The sequence below is a fragment of the Cimex lectularius genome, unplaced genomic scaffold, assembly GCF_000648675.2.
Source record: "Cimex lectularius strain Harlan isolate CLEC.00 unplaced genomic scaffold, Clec_2.1 scaffold24, whole genome shotgun sequence".
NCBI classification, from domain to species: domain Eukaryota; kingdom Metazoa; phylum Arthropoda; class Insecta; order Hemiptera; family Cimicidae; genus Cimex; species Cimex lectularius.
In genome coordinates, this window is record NW_019392666.1 from 709,742 (window position 1) to 728,786 (window position 19,045).

General features: G+C 35.5%; 1 protein-coding gene and 1 long non-coding RNA gene across 6 annotated transcripts in view; one reads left to right on the forward strand and one right to left on the reverse strand.

The window, feature by feature from the left end:
• Positions 1 to 19,045, forward strand: part of LOC106660836 (lachesin-like) — a 295,660-nt gene that overhangs the window by 79,857 nt on the left and 196,758 nt on the right. The window lies entirely within an intron of this gene.
• Positions 13,873 to 17,979, reverse strand: LOC106660837. The gene is made up of 3 exons (XR_001339590.2): positions 17,654 to 17,979; positions 16,244 to 16,422; positions 13,873 to 16,168 (listed from the first exon to the last, which is right to left on the reverse strand). It is a non-coding gene; the product is annotated as an uncharacterized LOC106660837 (long non-coding RNA).

A 19,045-nucleotide genomic window follows, 5' to 3' on the forward strand; every position in this document is an offset into this window, starting at 1 on the left:
ACATTTATAATTTACTACTGTCCATATTATATTTTAACAAATCATCTTGTATCTGTAATTTACGTTTATTTATTATTTATAAATTTATTGTAATTTGTTAGTTATTTCTATGTAATATTTTATGCACGAAGATTACCTATTCATTTTTATTTATATTTCCTTAATTAGTTTTTTAAATGAATTGAATTATATCCATATATATTTTTGTGCTGTTTTTTAAATATGGGATTATAAAATAGAATGTGGTTGTAATCATTTTTATTTAAACATTTTTCATTATATATTTGCCGTTTAAAGGGTTTTGATCAAAATCCAAAATGTGTGGGTTTTGGGCAAATTATATACTGAGAAAGGGCTGTGCTATTTTTTATATTTTAAACCGTCGTTACTGTTTTTAACCGGTTACCCAGATTTTATGGTTGGTTATATACGGTTATATATTTTATCATATTCATCACGATTAATTGAGTAAACTTCATTGTTTTTTTCCTTTTTAGAATCATTTATTGGGGAGGGATAAACTATTTATTTTGATGTTTAAAGCCAAATTTTACGTAATCAACACCATGTTTTAAATGATCTGACCAATTTGTCTGATATATTGTTAATGCAAGCAAGGGAAGGGAATTTGTTTTAATATTAATTTCGTTTTTTTCACATTTGCAGTATTTCTTCTCTGACCTGGGTTATTAATATTTTTTGAGAATTTTTAATTTAAATCAAAATTGCCAGATTAAGTTAAGGCTAATACAGGCAGGATAGCATTTATAACCCGCCAATACTATATCAAGAGTTCCGCACCAATAAAAAACGAACTTTTTTAAAGTTCAATGCGACAAAATATATAATTTAAAAAATAACAAATTTTATAATATCGTAATAAAAGGACATTTATGTAAGTTTGGTAACTTTCTAATGAATCGTCACTTTTAGCTATTTTTGGAATTTTATATGTCAGTGCGAAATCAAATTGCCAGACTGTGGTCGCGTTTTGGTAATCAAAAACAAATTGCTTATTATGAAAAACGGTGTTTTTTCGGACTTTCTCAACCAATGTCCTCATTTCAATGGTAAGGATTAGCGCAAAAAGTAAATCTACCATTTTGGCGTTGCTCTTTATTGGTTTGTTGTTTAATATTAGCGGCCAATTTTACTAAAACATATTCTAAATTGGTTTGAGTTCGACAACAACATAATGATCACTACGTGACAAAATTTCTATAAAAGGTCGTCGTAATACAATTTGGTTCTACGATGAACAATGTACCACTATTACCATTGAAGGGCCCTTTTCCTTGCCAGAATCCTCATTTTTGATGTATCTAAACTATTTTTAATTTTATTTATATTTTGATTATTTTTATACCAGAATTCTTTTATAATATTTTTCAAACATCCATTTAATATGAGTATTTAAAACAATTTAAATATTTCAATAATCTGCGTGAGAAAGACTAAGAGTTCTATTGCTCCCCTCAAAGTAAATTTGTATGTACATATTTGTTGATATGTCTATGTATCATCAAATTACATGCTGTATTAGAAATTGCAGATTGTAATGAAATATATAAAAAAAACCTTTTACAGCTAAATTTACTTTACATTAGGGCCTAAGGTCATTGAGTCTCTCAACGAGGTCTTAAAGAGTTTTATGCTCGACGCTGATTATCAGCGGTGGTTTTTACCCGATGCCTTTTATTATGACTTTGATGAGAACTTATCAATTTTTGTGAAAACACTAATCAGGGTAACTGTGGCATTACCATCATCGATAGAAACGGTATCATAAACATACTTAAAACGAACGCGCAATCCAAGCTTTCTAAAGTAATTACCTCGCAGATAAAACGAAGATTAAAGGCAAGGATTAGAAAATTATGTTCCTAAAAAGCTCTTCCAGTGTAGAAGAACTTATTCACCCTCGGCTATGTGATTCGAAACAATGCTTTCAATAAACTTTGTATTTTTTTTAACGTTCTTGAGAAAAGAGACAAATTCCTCTGGTGAACAGCAATGTGTAACACTTCAAAAAAAGCTTGCGCCGCTTAGAATTCAGACTTTTACAGGATCTACAGGATGTGCAATGAAATAACTGCCGGTTTTAATGGGCCGTAAAGATACGGGAGGGAGCCGGTTAAAAAGGCTCAAGGTTTAATTTTACCAGGAGGGTCCCTTCTTCCATCAGGTAATTCGGGCAATTTTCCACCTTAAGTTTACACTCGGGTAAATCTCAGCATTGATTCCGTGTCTCCATTCCGGAGTTTTTTAATTATATTCCGGGGAGTTGGAAAACTTTTCCACCCTAATATGCTCACCTTGTTCCAGAGTCGGGGCTATCGGTGGATGATCTTAGAAGACGATGTTCTTCTAATTAAATTAAAACAATTCTTTTTTTGCAGTAAGAAAAACAATTGTACATTTCAAAATTTGTTACTTTTATCCTAATCCTCAGTTAAATAAATGGTAATCTTAATATTGTCTTAATATAGTTGTTATAACAACTAACTTATTGCATGAATTTACTTAGGAAGAGAAAATGAGCTACACCCTCATACTTGTTCAACATTTCTGTATAGCGTGCCTATAATTTTATATAAATGTATAAAAAAATTAAACAAATAAAGATAGATTGTGGAATACTACAAACAAAGACATGGTCAAAGATAAATTCTACTTTTACATATATCATCACTCAAACTAGCCGTTTTTTATTATTAATTTCAATTAATTAAGATTTTTAGTTGAGATAAAAAAGTCAGTGTTACGAGCGGGATTCGAACCCACAATACGCCGCTGCTCTACCACTTGAGCTATCGTCACCTCGATCCACTCGGACACTAACTTCCCATCTCAACCCCACCTTTTGAATTTTCCCTCCTTTTTGCCATTTTTCAAATATTCAAAAGAAGAAAATTCATAAGAAGAAATATATTAATTGGTCAAGCGAACCACGAAACTAGTGAATTTATTATTAATATAAAACATAACAAAGGCAATTTGTCTGATAAACATAGAAATAATAGTGGCGGTTGCCGCCTAAAAGAAAAGAGCTATGCAAAACTTAATTCCGTGACCCTTCCTGATGGACAGAATTAAATTTATGAAAATTGACCACTTATGTTACAAATGCAAAATCATAGAATGAAAAATTAATCGGAATGGTCAGGGAACGACGAAATTATATAGCTTGGGAATCAATATAACTTCACGATAACTAGGATCATCTAAACGGATGTTTTGGCGATTTTCATGAAATTTTTGGAATTTCCTATTCTTGCTCAGGGCGTTTACCTATGATGTTTCTCTATACACGTGTTTTCTGGAGTTGAATGCATACCTCTTCGAGAATAGTTTCCTTTATATTAAATTTAATGTAGCCTTAAAGCAATGTTATCAAACTAGAGATAGTGAAGAGTTAGTGAATTTGTAGATAAGTTAATCAATTATATATATATATATATATATATATATATATATATATATATATATATATATTAGTCATATTTGATGGTATTAATTATTTAAATTAACTATATTTCTATCTAACGTCTTGGGTGAGATGAATTTTTTTTAATGTTATTTATTTTTTTAATTTAAATATATAATAGGTCAATTATGACTACTAAATACAATTATGGATTAATATAACAATTACAGATAATTACAGATGTACTTACTTCCCTAAGAGTTCCCCGGGGCCATTTCATAAGCCGCCGAGAATCGAATCCTTATTACAAGATTTTTAAAAATATGACAAAAAGAGGGAAAATTCGAAAGGGTTAAGTTGAGATGGGAGGTTGGTGTCCGAGTAGATAGAAGTTACAATCGGTCTAGCGGTTAGAGCAGCGGCGGCGTATCGAGACGAAAGTCGTGGGTTCGGATCCCGCTCGTCACACTTTCTTTTCCATCTCAACCAAGACCTTGTGATGGTGGCCCATCACAATAAAATGTTCCAGAATTTCAAACGAATAAGGAAACCTCCAAATACGATTCGTCGTGGATGTGTCAGCTGGAGACTTTAAGAAAGATGGGAGTGATTGGAAGGATCATCAGTCGCCATTTTGCTCGGGCTTTGAGTGGATCGTTTGTTTAACTGTAATTAGTTATATTGGGTTGTCCGGAAAATAATGCAGGATTTTGGTATTAAACAAAAAAAAAGAAACTAGTTACTTTAAAGCAATGTTCTTTAATCAAAATAATTNGGCTCAAAAGGTTACTTGAGATTTTACCTCACATCAAATTGTAAGTCATTTACTTTTTATTTTATATGTTTAATTATTTTCATGAAACATTGGAATCAAATTTTAATTTTAACAATAAATTAAACTTTTTTTGTGGTTATTTTATTTTTTTATTTTTTCTCTCATTTTTATAAAATTTTTTAATAACGTCACAACTTTAGATAAAAGGTATAATTAATTAAAATAATCAATAGAGACTATAAAGAAAAATATTTGGTACAAAGAAGGGAAGCGAAGTATCATCTCAGGTGTTAAGATATTTTTATTGATTTAGAAAGTGCATTCCGACAAATAAATGAAATAAAGAAGGCGGTGTGCTTTATGTAGCATAAAATAGAGAGAAATACGTATCAACTTATGAGACACATTCCCAACATTAACAGATCAGATTAAAATGGTTTTTATACAGAACTACTCGGAATATTTGATAAAAATTCGTATACCCTATTTCAGTTTGTCAAATAAGCATTAAGAATTACTGATTGTTTTTATTATTGTCATTGATATGTGATAATATAATACTAACTATTGTAATTTAAAACTACTTAGAAACGGTACTAAATACCAAAATGCCGGAAATGAAAAATTTCTTTCACCATCTAAAAAACCTATAAATCATAACAATTAAAACGTCCAAATAAATAAAAAGGACAATAAAAAAATAGAAAAAATATTTGAATATATTTTTCTACAATTAATTAACAAGATTTGCGATGATGTGTACTCTATGTGGTACATTTAATTTCTACGTTTATAAATTGCTGAGACTGGAATCGATGACGAGTAAAGAGGAAGGGTAAATCTTTTTGGTAGAACTAAGAACAATCTGGCAGGAACATAATTTTCGGCACAGGCTGACTTTATGATGGGTGTTCAAATTACCCGAAATTGGTCTAATACACAGGTTTCCCCTGACCGGTAGACTTTTCATTTCCGGCGACAACTTCAACTTAGCCTTAGTCAAAGCAACTCGCAATCCTCAAAAATGCTACATAAGAAGGAAGAAAACAAAACCACTTTCTTATGATTTGCATTTAAAGTTTTAGTATTCGTTGAACAGTAACAGGTCGTTCACAACTCGGTAATTTCCGATCATTTTAGTCTGTTTAACCTTGCTGTTTATAAAAAGGTAAAAACACCTTTAGGGAAAAAGCACTTTCAGGTAGTTACTCCCTGTGATTACAACTATAGTGCAGATCATGACCATCGTAGCCTAGACTGCTTCACCGATGGCTCACTCATTAAGGACAAGGGAAGCGGTGCTGAATACATATATCAGCATACATATTATATTATATACATACATACATATTATCAGCATGATCAGCATCTCCTCCCCTCTTGGTAATAACACCTCAGTCTTTCAGGTGGAGGTCTGGGCCATCAATGTTTGCTGCAGAACACTCATGGAGAATAAGATTAAGGGAAAAGATTAGGGATATTAGAATTTTTTCCCACAGTCAGGCCAGTCTTAAGTCACTACAAAAAGTGTTATCAACATCTAGGCTGGTAGAGGAAACCGTTGAACATATTAATAGGATTACTACCAGGTACGAGAATAGGGTAACCTTCATATGGATATCAACTCATAAGGGACACTATGGCAACGAACCGACGGACAGCCTGGCCAAAGAAGGCTCAAATACCGCGTTTGTCGGGCCACAACCGGTATTACCTTACTCTATATATAAGAACAGCGAAAGAGAGTATTAATTGCTGGGGCACGAAACAATTCCTGGATGGAATCTGTCCCACGGACATAGGCAAGAGGGCCCACTCTCAACACGACACGCAAGGATAGCACAATTACACAGAAGACAAACACTTTGAGCCCTGAAGATGATCTCAATAAAAGATCGAAACGTTGGCACGATAAAGAAAATGTTTTTCTGAAACCTACATCACACCCGACCGCATCTCACGATATCTGAATAACTCTCGATTAACGGTCACTAATCTCTACACATAATATATATATATATATATATATATATATATAACCTTGCTGTTTTGGTCTGTCGGCCTTTCTTCGTCTTTCGGTCGAAGAATAGCAGGAAAAACTGTGAATGCAGAAACTATGCCCTTGGATGTACTCCATGGTGGTGCAACCTATACTCACATATGGCGCAATCGCCTGGGCCAATTAAGTAAAGCAAATAAAAACAGAGAGAACTCATAAAAATACAGAGACTAGCATGCTTTTCCATAACTGGTGCGATGATAAGTCCCACATCTTGTATGGAAAATATACTGGTGTCAATCCCCCTCGCCATACAATATTGGGGACATCACAGATAATTATTAACAAAATTGCTAAATAGAAACTTCCGACTCGGCTAAAAGTGTGGAGAGAAGGAACATCGGTCGATATTCATGTCCTCAAGGGACAACATGAACAGAATATTTCCGAACAAATTTAAACATTAAAAAAGAATTAGAAAAAGGGAAACTCCATTCGTTGAGAACAGCAATATCTCCTTGTATAGCTCTAGAACAAAGGAAGGTGCAGAAGATGATGTATTTAGCCCTGGACCTAAACACACAGAACCCATGGGAAAATACATCAGTTTTTTTCTAGGGTAAAGTCCATGCAATTAAGAGATGTATTCAGTTCAATTTAAACAAAGGGTACAAAAATAAGATTATATCATGTCAGATAACCAAGCCAGCCGTCACACACTAAGCTAAAACATTATATCAAAGGTCAATTGAAAAACTAAGCTAAACAGATTAAGTATGCAAAATAAAGTTACTATCTGGGTTCCAGGACATGTGGACAGGGCAACGAGAGAGCGGAAGCCCTTGCTAGGAAAGGAGCTGCCATACCGCTGATGGTCCTGAGCCCTTCTGTGGCATAGGGTTTCACACTATCAATGAGTATCTTAGACAAAAAGTCAAAACAAAAATGAGAAACAGTGGAACTCACTCATTGGGCACAAAAAATTCAATAACCTTGTACCTAGTTTTGAAGGAAAGAAACAACCGAATGCGATAAAGGAAACAGGGCAAAATTTCGATTCCTAACAGAATTCTTAACAGAAAATTCCAGACTAAATGAAAAAGAAGAAAAGATCGTTAATATGAGCACAATCTGCTAATACATTGATGGAACTAGATCAAAAAAAAGCAAGGGTTCAGAGTAGGTCCTGGAACCAAATAGGCAGAACCCATGGGAAAATAAAACAGTAACTTTCGGAATGAAGTCGATACATTTGAGAGATTTATTTAGTTCAATTTGATCAAGGTTACAAAAACAAGAGATAAGTAAAGAAAATAAAAAACCAAAGATAACTCATAAAAATACAGAGACTAGCATGCTTTTCCATATCTGGTGCGATGATAAGTCCCACATCTTGTATGGAAAAAATAATGGGATTAATCCTACTTCACCATATGTTAATGAGAACATCACAGAAAACTATAATCAAAATTATTAAATAAAAACTTCCATCTCGGCTAAAAGTGTGGAGAGAAGAGAACAGCATAATGAAGTAACATCGGTCGATACTCATGGCCTCAAGGGACGACGTGAACAGGAAATTTCCGAACAAATTTAAGTATTAAAAAATAATGAAAAAGAGGAAACCCCTTCGATGAGAACAGCACTATCTGCTTGTATAGTGACTCTAGAACGATGGAAGATGCAGTGGGTGGTGTATTTAGCATTAACCTAAATACTCAGAACATATGGGAAAATACACCATCATTTTCCAGGATAAAGTACTCTCTAATGGTAAAGTACCAGGAAAGATGTACTCAGTTCAATCTGAACAAAGAGCACAAAAATAAGATTATATCCTGTCAGATCACCAAGCAGCCATCGCACACTAAGCTAAAACTTCGTTAAATCAAAGGTAGAACTTAATTGAAAAACTGTGCTAAACAGATTATGTATGCAAAATAACGTTACTCTCTGGGTTCCACATGTGGCAATATAGGGCATCGAGAGAGCAGGCGCCCTTGCTAGGAAGGTGCCACTGAGCCCTTCTGTGGCATAGGGTTTTCCACTATCAACTAGTACCATGGACAAAAAGACAAAAGTAAAATGAGGAAACAGTGGACTCATTGACCATAAACAATCTAAAAATTTCTACCGAATTTTAGATTAAATAAACAACAGAATGCATGGAAAGAAGTAGAAAAAACTACGAACCCATGTAGAACTTTTGACAGGACACTGCCGACTGAATGGGTTTGTGAGGAAGATTTGTATAATCTAAGACCGCACGTGCATTTTCTGCAAAGAAGACACCAACACACCTATTAACAAACTGTGGTTCAACGTTTGCCCGCAGGAAGAAGTGTTTTTGGATGTTCAACGTGTCCTGATAATGATAGAAGAGATTCAACAACTGAAACCGAGCTTATGAAGTAAGTCTCACCAGTAGCGGTAAGTTCAATTGAAGGATGCAATAACTCTTAAGGCGCTATATATTATACACCCTGAACAATAAATCATCTTTCGTCGTCTTCAGTGATGGGTTTGTAATGATAAAAAAAAATCACCTCAACCAATATTTCGCAAGCAATCATTATGTGGCGATATGGTTTTTGTTCTTTCATTACGAAGTCAAACCTTTAAATATGGTGATGTGGGTTCCCTTTGAGGTCTGCTAAAAATGATAAACCTAGCGGCTGTGTAGTGGTGATTTTTCACTGGTTTGCTTACGTTAAATACCTACCGAATGTGTGGAAAGATGAAACACTCTGCAGAATAAAATAACAAAGATATTAGAACAAAATGATTGAAATCAAAGCTACAGGTTCATCACTCACGAGACGTCAAGAGGAAATCTTCCTATAATTATTTATGTTCTATGGGTGAAATTTCGTTCTTGTAATCGTGGTTTAAGTATATTCCTCCTGCATGTAAGATGAAAAAATCCGATGACTATGGTGGGTCATCCATTTTTAAATTTCCCGATGCGCCGCAATCAATATCAGACTATGAACGAGAGAGGTTCTCTGTTCTACTGTGTAAATTTTTCTAGTTCAATTAATAATGTTCTGTTCTTCAGCATTTTTTTAAATATCACATTTTTATCCTTCATTTGGATTTGCACATACCAAACTACGTAGCATATCTTTTACGTTTTGTAATATGGCAGGAAATATATCTTCCACCCCCAGGAGTTTAAAAAGTTGGAAAGTAGTCAGGGCGTATGAACGATCATCCTTTTGTCGGAGTAAATAATTTCCAGAGACTTTTTACCCATTTATTTGACTAACAAAGAGCATATTCGTCTTTAAAGCTCTTTGTCTTTTGTACTTCTACGGGATGTAATAAAACTCGTCTCACATCGGACTCACGTTTTGTCAATGGAGAATAAATGAAAATAAGTTAAGACATTTAGTCGGGTCAGCATAATTTTACATGACTTAGAGCTTCTCTAGTTAAATCGACACCCTTGGGAAAACTCATTTCTGATGGCTCTAGCAGAAGCTTCACGTTGAAATTACCAAAAGTAAAATCTTGCAATATTATCTCGGGTACCACAGCATTCTATAGAAGAGGTTACAAAAGTACAACAATTTCTCGGATGGCTACAAATTTGAAACTACTTTTTAGTAGAAACACTTCAAAAAGTAGTCAAATAATGGAGATCAAAACTATCCCTTAAAAAAGCTTAAATAAATTGACCATTTTGACTTCAAATTGGTATTACAATGATAAAAGACAATCGTTAGGCAAAAATCGCTGGATTTATTCAAATCGACGCCACTTCTTTCCGGTCTAATAATCTGATATCGCGAGCCAAAGAGAAAGGGGTAAACAATGATCAGCTCAAAGTGAGCCGATAGCGGAAACCCGACAATAAATGGCCAGATACACAAAACTGATCCACGAGAAGCCCTTAACGCCTTCCTTTTCACCGAAGCACAACAAAACGAACCAGGTGAGCTTTTTGTATATTCCTTGAAAGAACTACTCGATTTGCATGTAACGAGCAATTTTTTGCAGAATTTTATGTTTAATTTGGTTTTACGCAAAAGTCTTTCTGCCATTCAGAGTAATATTACCTGTTTAAATAACTAACAACAATAAAACCACATAACAAGAGACTTGAACGCTGAAAGTCATAATATTTACCCTAAAACATGAACACAACGCTTCCTCGAACCACGTTCAGCAACACAAAATATTAGCACTAAATTACTAGAGAAACTGGGTAAAATAGTATCAATAAACTGAAAGAATTACAACAGAACCAGAGAAATTAAACCAACAAGGATAATAAAAATACAATATACAAAAAGTAGAACCTAACATCTATTATTAATTAAACCTAGAAATATACAAACACACCGAATTTAAAAAAAAAAAACATTATCAAACAAATTAGCAGCAGCTTAAACATATCATTTACATATTTAAGACACTAAAAACAAGAACCAACAATCATAAAGCTGAACAATAAAAACCCAGACTTAAATCTATCTAATACTCCGGTACACAAAGATAACAGATACAACAACATATATGTAAAAATATTAGACTGGCACACCAGCAAACGATACGTATGCCAAAAATACAACATTAAAACATTAATGCTCTCCCGAGGGGCATCGGTGGCCGCAACGGAGGCGTTGACAAGGCGCTCATCACTCTAAGGTAAAGGACCCGGGTTCGAGTCCAGCGCCCCTGTATCCGATCCCGACATATTTTCGCATGACCTGTTTTTCTAAAACACCTACACCTCGAGAGTTGTTACGACCTCTGCTGTTATATATATATATATAGTTTTTCAATTATTGTATTAAATAGCTCAATATTTACATTTTTGTTAGGTATTTTGTTTGCAAATACGCTTGTTTAATCCGTAAATTAATAAATTTAAATTTATTTCTCTTCTTTTTATATTTTGAGCTTCTTTAGTTGTATCGAATAATTTAATTGGTAATCATGTCTCTGGATGAAACGCATTTAAGGCATTGTTTACTTTTGACTTCCAAAGAGGGAACAATTCAACTGTTGCAACTTGAAATTTGTGGGCTGTATTTGATTCTGATGCTGTAAATGTTCGTAAAGTCCAACTGTGGTTTGTTCGATTCTAAGAAAAAAAATTTTGTTCTTGAAGTTGATGTCCGCAGTCCTTCTGAGGATTGAGACGACATATTGAGGCCTATGCTAGAAGAAACTCTTTTTTTGAAGACCCGAGAACTAGGAGAGATGTTAAATGATTCCCATAGAACCATTGGAAACCACATCCAAAGATTTGGATTTATGCATGTCAATTTGCTCTTCGCATCTGTGTCGTCACCCTTACGACCCATTTCGTCGTAGACTGGTAACAGGTGATGAAAAATAGATCACATACAACAACATAACCCGCAAAAATGCTTATTGCCAATCCTTTCAAAAGACCCCAGTTGTTTCAAAACAACAAATGAACGAAAAAATAACGTATGCTGTGCATTTGGTGGGACAAGTCCGGCCCCATGTTAACGGTTAATAGCGAACTGTACTGTGAACAGCTAACTTCCAAAAAAGCAAAAATATCTTGTACTAACAGAAAAGGACTAGTCTTTCACCAGAATGTGAAAAAATGAATTATTAGCATTGTATAAATTCATTTTTTTACATCCTACATGTATTTGAAAAATTTAAACAATGTTTATAAATCCCAGGTCCTGAAGATGATCTCAATAAAGATCGAAACGTTGGCACGATAAAGAAAATGTTTTTCTAAAACCTACGTCACACCAGACCGCATCTCACGTTCTCCAAATAATCAGTTCAAACAGCTGTTCAAACGTTCCTAGACTCAAAAGATGGTTATTTTTATGCGAAATGGGCAATACATCCCCAAATATTTAAAAACATGCCAGGTATAAAATAAATAAAAATATATACTGTAAAAAAGTCATTATTTTCTTACCAACCCCAACCCCAATAATATATATATATATATATACATCACATGGATGATGACAAGGCTGCACACACACTGCCACAAAGGATTCACTCCTTTTCCTTAAATAATCATATTCGATCACAGTCTGTTTTTATTAAATAAATAAGTAACTTTCATTTACTTATTTTACTTTACTTTACAATACAATCAAATTTAAACCCTTTATTCAACCACCGGCACTTACTTTCTCCTCTAGAGCCCGGTCTTGGAGCGTAGATATAATAATACATTATTATATTAGCTGGAAAATTAATTATCTTTGTAGAAGGGAATTTGACAACTGTGTTACGTATATTCTAGTTATTCTAACCGTAAATGTTGACGGGTTCATAACCTCGCAGGCCTCAACATAATACTTAACATTAATGAATTGGCGAGCAACCTAATTTCGCATCTCAGCGAAAACTGTTTTGCTTTATTTACATTTAAGAAAATTCGTTTTGCGGTTCGATTAGTAAAATAAATCCAAGTTCAATGAAACGAAAAAACAATTTCTCGTGCATTCACAACTTTTCGTTTTCAGCCGAAAATTGGTTTGACGATCGTTTAAAATGTTTCTCCAACATTCCCGCCCCCACACAGTTCGAACTCGAAGCCGGAGGAAGGAGCTGGAGTTATTTCGTGACTGAGGGCGAATCCGAGGAAGTAATCAAGCGATGAAGGTAAACTCATTCCGAAGGATGCTGGAAGACAATACGCGCTGAAATTCAGTTAATCTCCTCCTCGCGGCCTTAAACTCTTTGATACTTTAATACTGACTTATTACACCCTTGTTTATGAATCTTAATTGCACCTCGAGTTTGTTATGGTAATTCGGAGCGGTTGCGCCCTCCTTCCTCTGTCTCTTATAATCCCCGTTAAAACTGTCTTGCTAAGTTGCGGACCTCCCACGCCCCCGGCCTAAAAAGACAACAATTTATATCGTTCTACAAAGAACCCCATCAAAGACTCCATTAACATCTTAATTCTACCTAAATTCCACAAAATTTAACCTCATATCGTTTGTCTTTGTTTAGCCACGAGCGATTTACACGATTTTCACGGAAAATCCCCCACCCCACGAGCACTCAGTTCGCAAGCCGCCTTTTCATCCGGTTTAATCTCAATTAGCCTTTTACAATGTTAAGAGAACTTAATCCTTGAGGTAGAAAGGCATTTTCCTAATTTGTCATCCTTTCTACATAATAATACCTGTTTTTTTTTCTTTTTCCTTAATGGGATCGATTATTAAGATATAGCTTGCCCATACCTGGTATAAATCGGTTGTTTACAAATTGTTAAGTTTCCTATATTTATATATATTTTTTATGAATAAGTTATGAAGAGAGACCAGAATGGCCGCTGGTTGAAAAATACGTGTGAAAGTCCAGAAAAAGATGTAAAACACGCAGAGGGCCAGAGTTGACTTTAGCTGTTTGTCGACCTCTAAACCTCCTACATTATATAAACAAGGTGGTCAGGTTGTAGAGTAAAATTTTTTTTTCGTCGTTAAACCTCGTTGTTTTATCTCAATCCGTTCAAAACAATTTTTTTAGTGTTTATTTTAAAACAATGAGCTTTTTTAAATAAAACTTGAATTTTCTCCACTCTAGCGTACCTTTTCCCGTTCAGAACTTTGTTCTGAAAATATTCAAAACAATAAAGAATAAACATAAAAACGATACCAAATTTTACTAGCTACAAAGAGAACAATTATTCAAAAACAAAAGCCTATTAATCAGTCAAAAGAACTCGATAAATGAGTCGACATCATTGATGTCGGTTGATGCCAGTTCATGCTACAACATATATACAAGTCAATCAAACCGCCAGGTCTTTCAATTTATTTCTCTTCACTATGCTCTTAGGCCAATTTTACTTAGTTTTCTTTGGCTTTTCGCTCTGTTTGAAGGTCGACCCAAATATTTCTATGCGAGCTGTTTTCATAGTTCTTTACCGATGGAACTCACGGAAGTGCTCAATAGGGAAACGGAAGTGCGATACATATTTATTTTATTTCAGGTGCTAATTCATTTAGTTAGTTTTGGTTGTCGGTAAGCCCGTGGTTTTTAAATGTGGAGAAGAAGGAAATAGGCTGATTGTTGAAGGTGAAAGGAGGGAAAAACAGAGTATACGATCACGGCTCAGACATTAGACTAAACCATCACGACATGCTGTTCTTGCGAACCTGCTGAACTTCGCGCCGTGAATGTCCATTTTCTCTCTATGTCGTTCTTTATCCCTCTATTTCTATGGGCTCTCTCTCTCTCTCTCTCTCTCTCTCTCTCTCTCTCTCTCGCTCTCTCTCTCTCACTCTCTCTCTCGTCTTCTATGTATATACATTTACTTCATAATTGGGGTTAAAATCGAAGATTATACTATCACTGGAATTAGACTTAACCATAACGATATGCCTTTTGATGGGGGGAGGGGTTGATTGAATAAAATTCATCCTCCACTGCGACCTAAACAGGTCTACTGTGGAATACCTATGGCTTACAGCCATACATTGGAAAGTCTATTTCTTATAAAACTGACTCTCTTTATGTATGAGAAATGCCCTACCAAAGGGGCTGTACCGTAAACGGGCTAATGCTTCACATTCGCAGAGGATATGTGCATCGGCAGGCCTCTGGTTCCTCCTGACAGTATGTTTCCGTCTCAGCTTGCCCACCTTCTTAAGGTTATATTTAAGAAGGCCGTTGCCTGTATAAAGGCCTACAATCCTCCTGAATTCTTTACTGCTGAGATAGAGGAATTCTTTCGTTTTCTGTTTTTAATGTTTATAAATCTCTTAGTTTTTCTTATACCTAGAGTGTTTTTCCAGTGTTTTAGGTTTTATTTGTCAACTTTTTCTTCCAATTCCAACTTAAGCTCGCACTCCGGAGAACTTAGTTATGGTTCTGGTTCTATGGGTGAGAGGATTGCCCCTTTTTGCCTAGTTGGTTAGCCTGTTCTTCTCATTCTATGCCTTCATGTCAGGGAACCCACATGAAGCTTTCTTGTTTTGCTTTCCCAGAGTCATTAGACAGTATAGCCACTCCCAGACAAGTTTGTAGTTGAAAGTATATGAAGTTAGTTTCTTTATGTCTGCCTGGCTGTTTGAGAGTTTTTGAAAGTTTATCTGTGCACCTTTTGCATGTTTTTATTGGTAGGTGTGCACATAGTTGTATTGCATGGAATTAAGCTTGGCAAATCGTTGGGATTAGTCCAAGGGGCTTTGCTAGGGTGTAATTCGGCCCTTTTACCCCTACGCCTACTCCCTGTTCCATCTTTGATCCATCTGTGTATCATATTAGGGCCCGTCCTTGAAACTTGGGTCAACTTTCTTCCAAATGTCTCTATCGTCTATATCAACTTGGAAGGGTCGGTCAAAGTTGAGCTTTTTCCTCATTTTGTCAGACACCGTAGTAGCCATCTCATTTATCTTAATTCTTTGGGAAATTTGGTGGTGGCTGGTCCTTAGATCTGGTTTTATTTCTTTATATCTAAGGAGTCTGTTGACACTCTCAAAAGCCACCTTTTGTACATAAACGTGTAAGGGTGGGAAGTTGAGTTCAGTTTCCATTGCTGCAGTGAGGCAGGTATGAATTGACCCTGCAATATTGAGACCTGCTAGACTTTGTATAGTTGGGTGCTTGTCTTCTAAGATAATGGTGAGGGTTTCTTGAGTTTAGATTCTTTTCAGCATAACTTTGACAGTTTTATCGCGTGCAGTTACTAGTTTTGCGGATTTACACCAATTTTTGATAATGCACAACCCAAGTGACGTCCGTTCTTTTGGTTCCATCTGTTTGATTGACTTTTACAGGTCTTTTATTCAGTGATCCGGCTCAACCTTCCGCTGGAACGAAGTTCCAGGATAGGTCTCGGGGCTATATAATACCCGACCAATTCTCAATTTTAACAAGTGAAATTAAGGACCCCTATTAGAGGGTATACTTGAGTAGCTACATCTTCAGTGTGTTATCCTGGACTTCCACATCATTGCAACTCATACGCATTCATATCAAAAAGTACGATACACAATCCCTGCAATTCAAAAAATGTACATTTTGAAACATTTCATTAGCAAATCAACCCTTTACATGTCAAGGACTTATTTACCTAGTTTTTATTTAGTTAATCTGCCAATATATCTGCTCTGGAGAGTTATGCCAACCGCATCTTTGGAATGATGAGCTCAGTGGACTTTTTTATTATTTGTATTTATTATAGCCGACGGAAAGCATTATTTTTTCTCCAGTTACAAGCTAAAAGTTCTGTATATATTTTGTTCAATCTCTCTGCGAAAATTAAGTTTTCATATAATAATAACAACTAAGAGCAGTAAAAAAAACCTAATCATATAAAAAATTGACAAATAAGCTGTCAAAGAAAATATCGTTTGAAAATATCCCAACAAAAGAGTTTGACACTCGCGCTTTTCAGCAATTTTTGAGCCGCCCCTCCAACCCGGTAAAACGACTGAGCGAGACAAATTATTGTTGGAAAAACTCTGGGGCCAGCAGCGGCGGTGGATGTCGTCAAAATGGCGCAGTTTGCTCCGCGTTAGGCCCTTTTAAAAGCGCTTTCGCCGGAGGAAAAAGTTAGAAACTCGGAATTAAGTGTTAACACATTATCTCAGGGTGGACAAAGTTTCTGCTAAACTGGGCCCGGTGCGGGGGAGGCGGGCAGTGTTAGCAAGGGTGCACCCTGAATTTCCACCCATTCAAACCGCCTGGAGGTACAGGGAGAAAAATGGAAAGGCAGATAAAATAAATATCTGCGAGGGTTATCAGAGCCGAGCATTCTCCTGACGTCTGTGTAGACAACTTTGTAAAAAAGTGTTTCATTTTCAACACATAGTTGTTTACACAGAATAATCTACAATATTCATATTGGACATTATTTAACTTTGACGCTAGATACGCTATAAAATGACCCTATAAAAAAATGTTTAATATTTTTAGTATAGTTTCAAATTCACTAGTTTTTGTGGTCCACTTGACCAATTAATATTTTTCAATTAATTAAGGTTTTTAGTTCAGATAAAAAATCAGTGTCACGAGCGGGATTCGAACCCACGACCTTCGGCTAGATACGTTGCTACTCTACTACTACTGCTACTCGAAGTCACGATAGCTCAAGTGGTTGAGTAGCGGCATATCTAGCCTAAGGTCGTGGGTTCGAATCCCGCTCGTGACACTGACTTTTTTATCTCAACTAAAAATCTTAATTAATTGAAAAATAGTTTCAAATGTTTACTTTTTTGGAGAAAAGTTGTACACGGTACGTGAGGCCTAGTTCAATTGCAAAATTTCAAATACGACCCTTTTGATTTTTACGATGAATACAATGGTGATTGGATTTGAAATTGGTCAAAAAATGCGCAGTTATGGCAAAAAGAAACCGGCAGCGCAATTTCGACTCTGGAGATGAATATTTTACTTATGCTCGCGAAAATCCGAATTTCCTATCCGAAATGTTGGCTTTAGGTTTTTCAAAAAATAAATTAGAGGTGTACTCCGGACTTACAAGTTTAAGCCGTATCGCTTTCATCTTGTCCAAGGACTTCCGGACACAGATTATGACAGGCATCTGACGTTCCTTGCCGAAAGGTCGATCTGGGAGGCTGAAGAAAACCTTCTTTCAAACATCCTATGGACTGATGAATCCAAGTTCACCTCTAATGGCATATACACCTTTGGAATTTTTGAACGTGAACAGAAGAAAATCCGAGAATTTTTTCCAAAACTAGATCATGTGTAATTTAACTCAAACTTAGCCGAACTTCACTTTTTTTAAACGCGGAACTACATTCATTTTTTATAACGGATTCACTATACTCTGTTCATTCAAATAAAAGCAATAAATTGAATAAAAATCAAATTTATTTATTTTTGCGAGTTGCCCACTAACCCAAAATTAAACCATAAATACATTTTTTCAAGTGTTTTTTTTTCTTGCATAATTTTCTCTGCTTGTCCGAAATAAGAAAGCCAACTGCAATTTATGTGAAAATAACAAGGTGATATTTATGGAACGCACGGCCTGCTCAGAAGAAAAATTCTAATAATGTTTATTATTTTAAGCTGCAGAATCAGACTTTAAACATAGCAAATTTTGTATTGATATTACTGTCGATTATAATTATTTAATCAAATTTAACTTTTTCCTCACCACAAACCAACTGTAACAAAAGTTTCACTCCGAGATAACGAACAAACGTATCCGATTGCTTGATTTTGTAATTCCATCGGCGCGGATCTAATGGAAATTCGACGCTGCGCACTTAATCCCGAATTAAATCATATTGCCTTCGGCTTAATTCCTCAAATTGAACCTCCGAGGCAGAGCCGAAAAGGTGGTTCCATTCGATAATTGGAGGCAACGGTCAGGTTGTTAATGTTGCGACATCAGACACTCTTGGCTTAGTGAGGGGTGTTCACGTAAAATAGAGATCCAGCGACGAAGCGGATCCCTGAATTAGGCTCGGGTTTCCACCGACGGTCATTCTCCAGGTCGTATCCATTAGGGTATCTTATCTCACCCCTTTTGCCCAAGATGCTTAGTTTGATTAGTTGTACGGGAGGGAGGACGATGTCCGCTTACACCCCTCATTCCGGTAAATTATAACGGGCTCAAAGCCCTTTCAAAATGGTCTTCTTTTTACTGCCAAAGCTATATCCACGCCCTAATATCTACAATGTACACATTCGTCTTTTGCGAGCTTAGATTTAATCGGAAGTTTTTTTTATAAAATTGACTTCAAAGTTATGAAATGTTTTCGCCTGTTTTTGTGTTTGTCTTTTCATGTATTTTAAAAATATAAGAGCTCACGTACTTAATACAGAGGCGTATTACGGTTATGAACGACCGTTTTTCCTCTCTGCGAAGTGGGCGTCTCAAAGTTCCCACAACATTGCG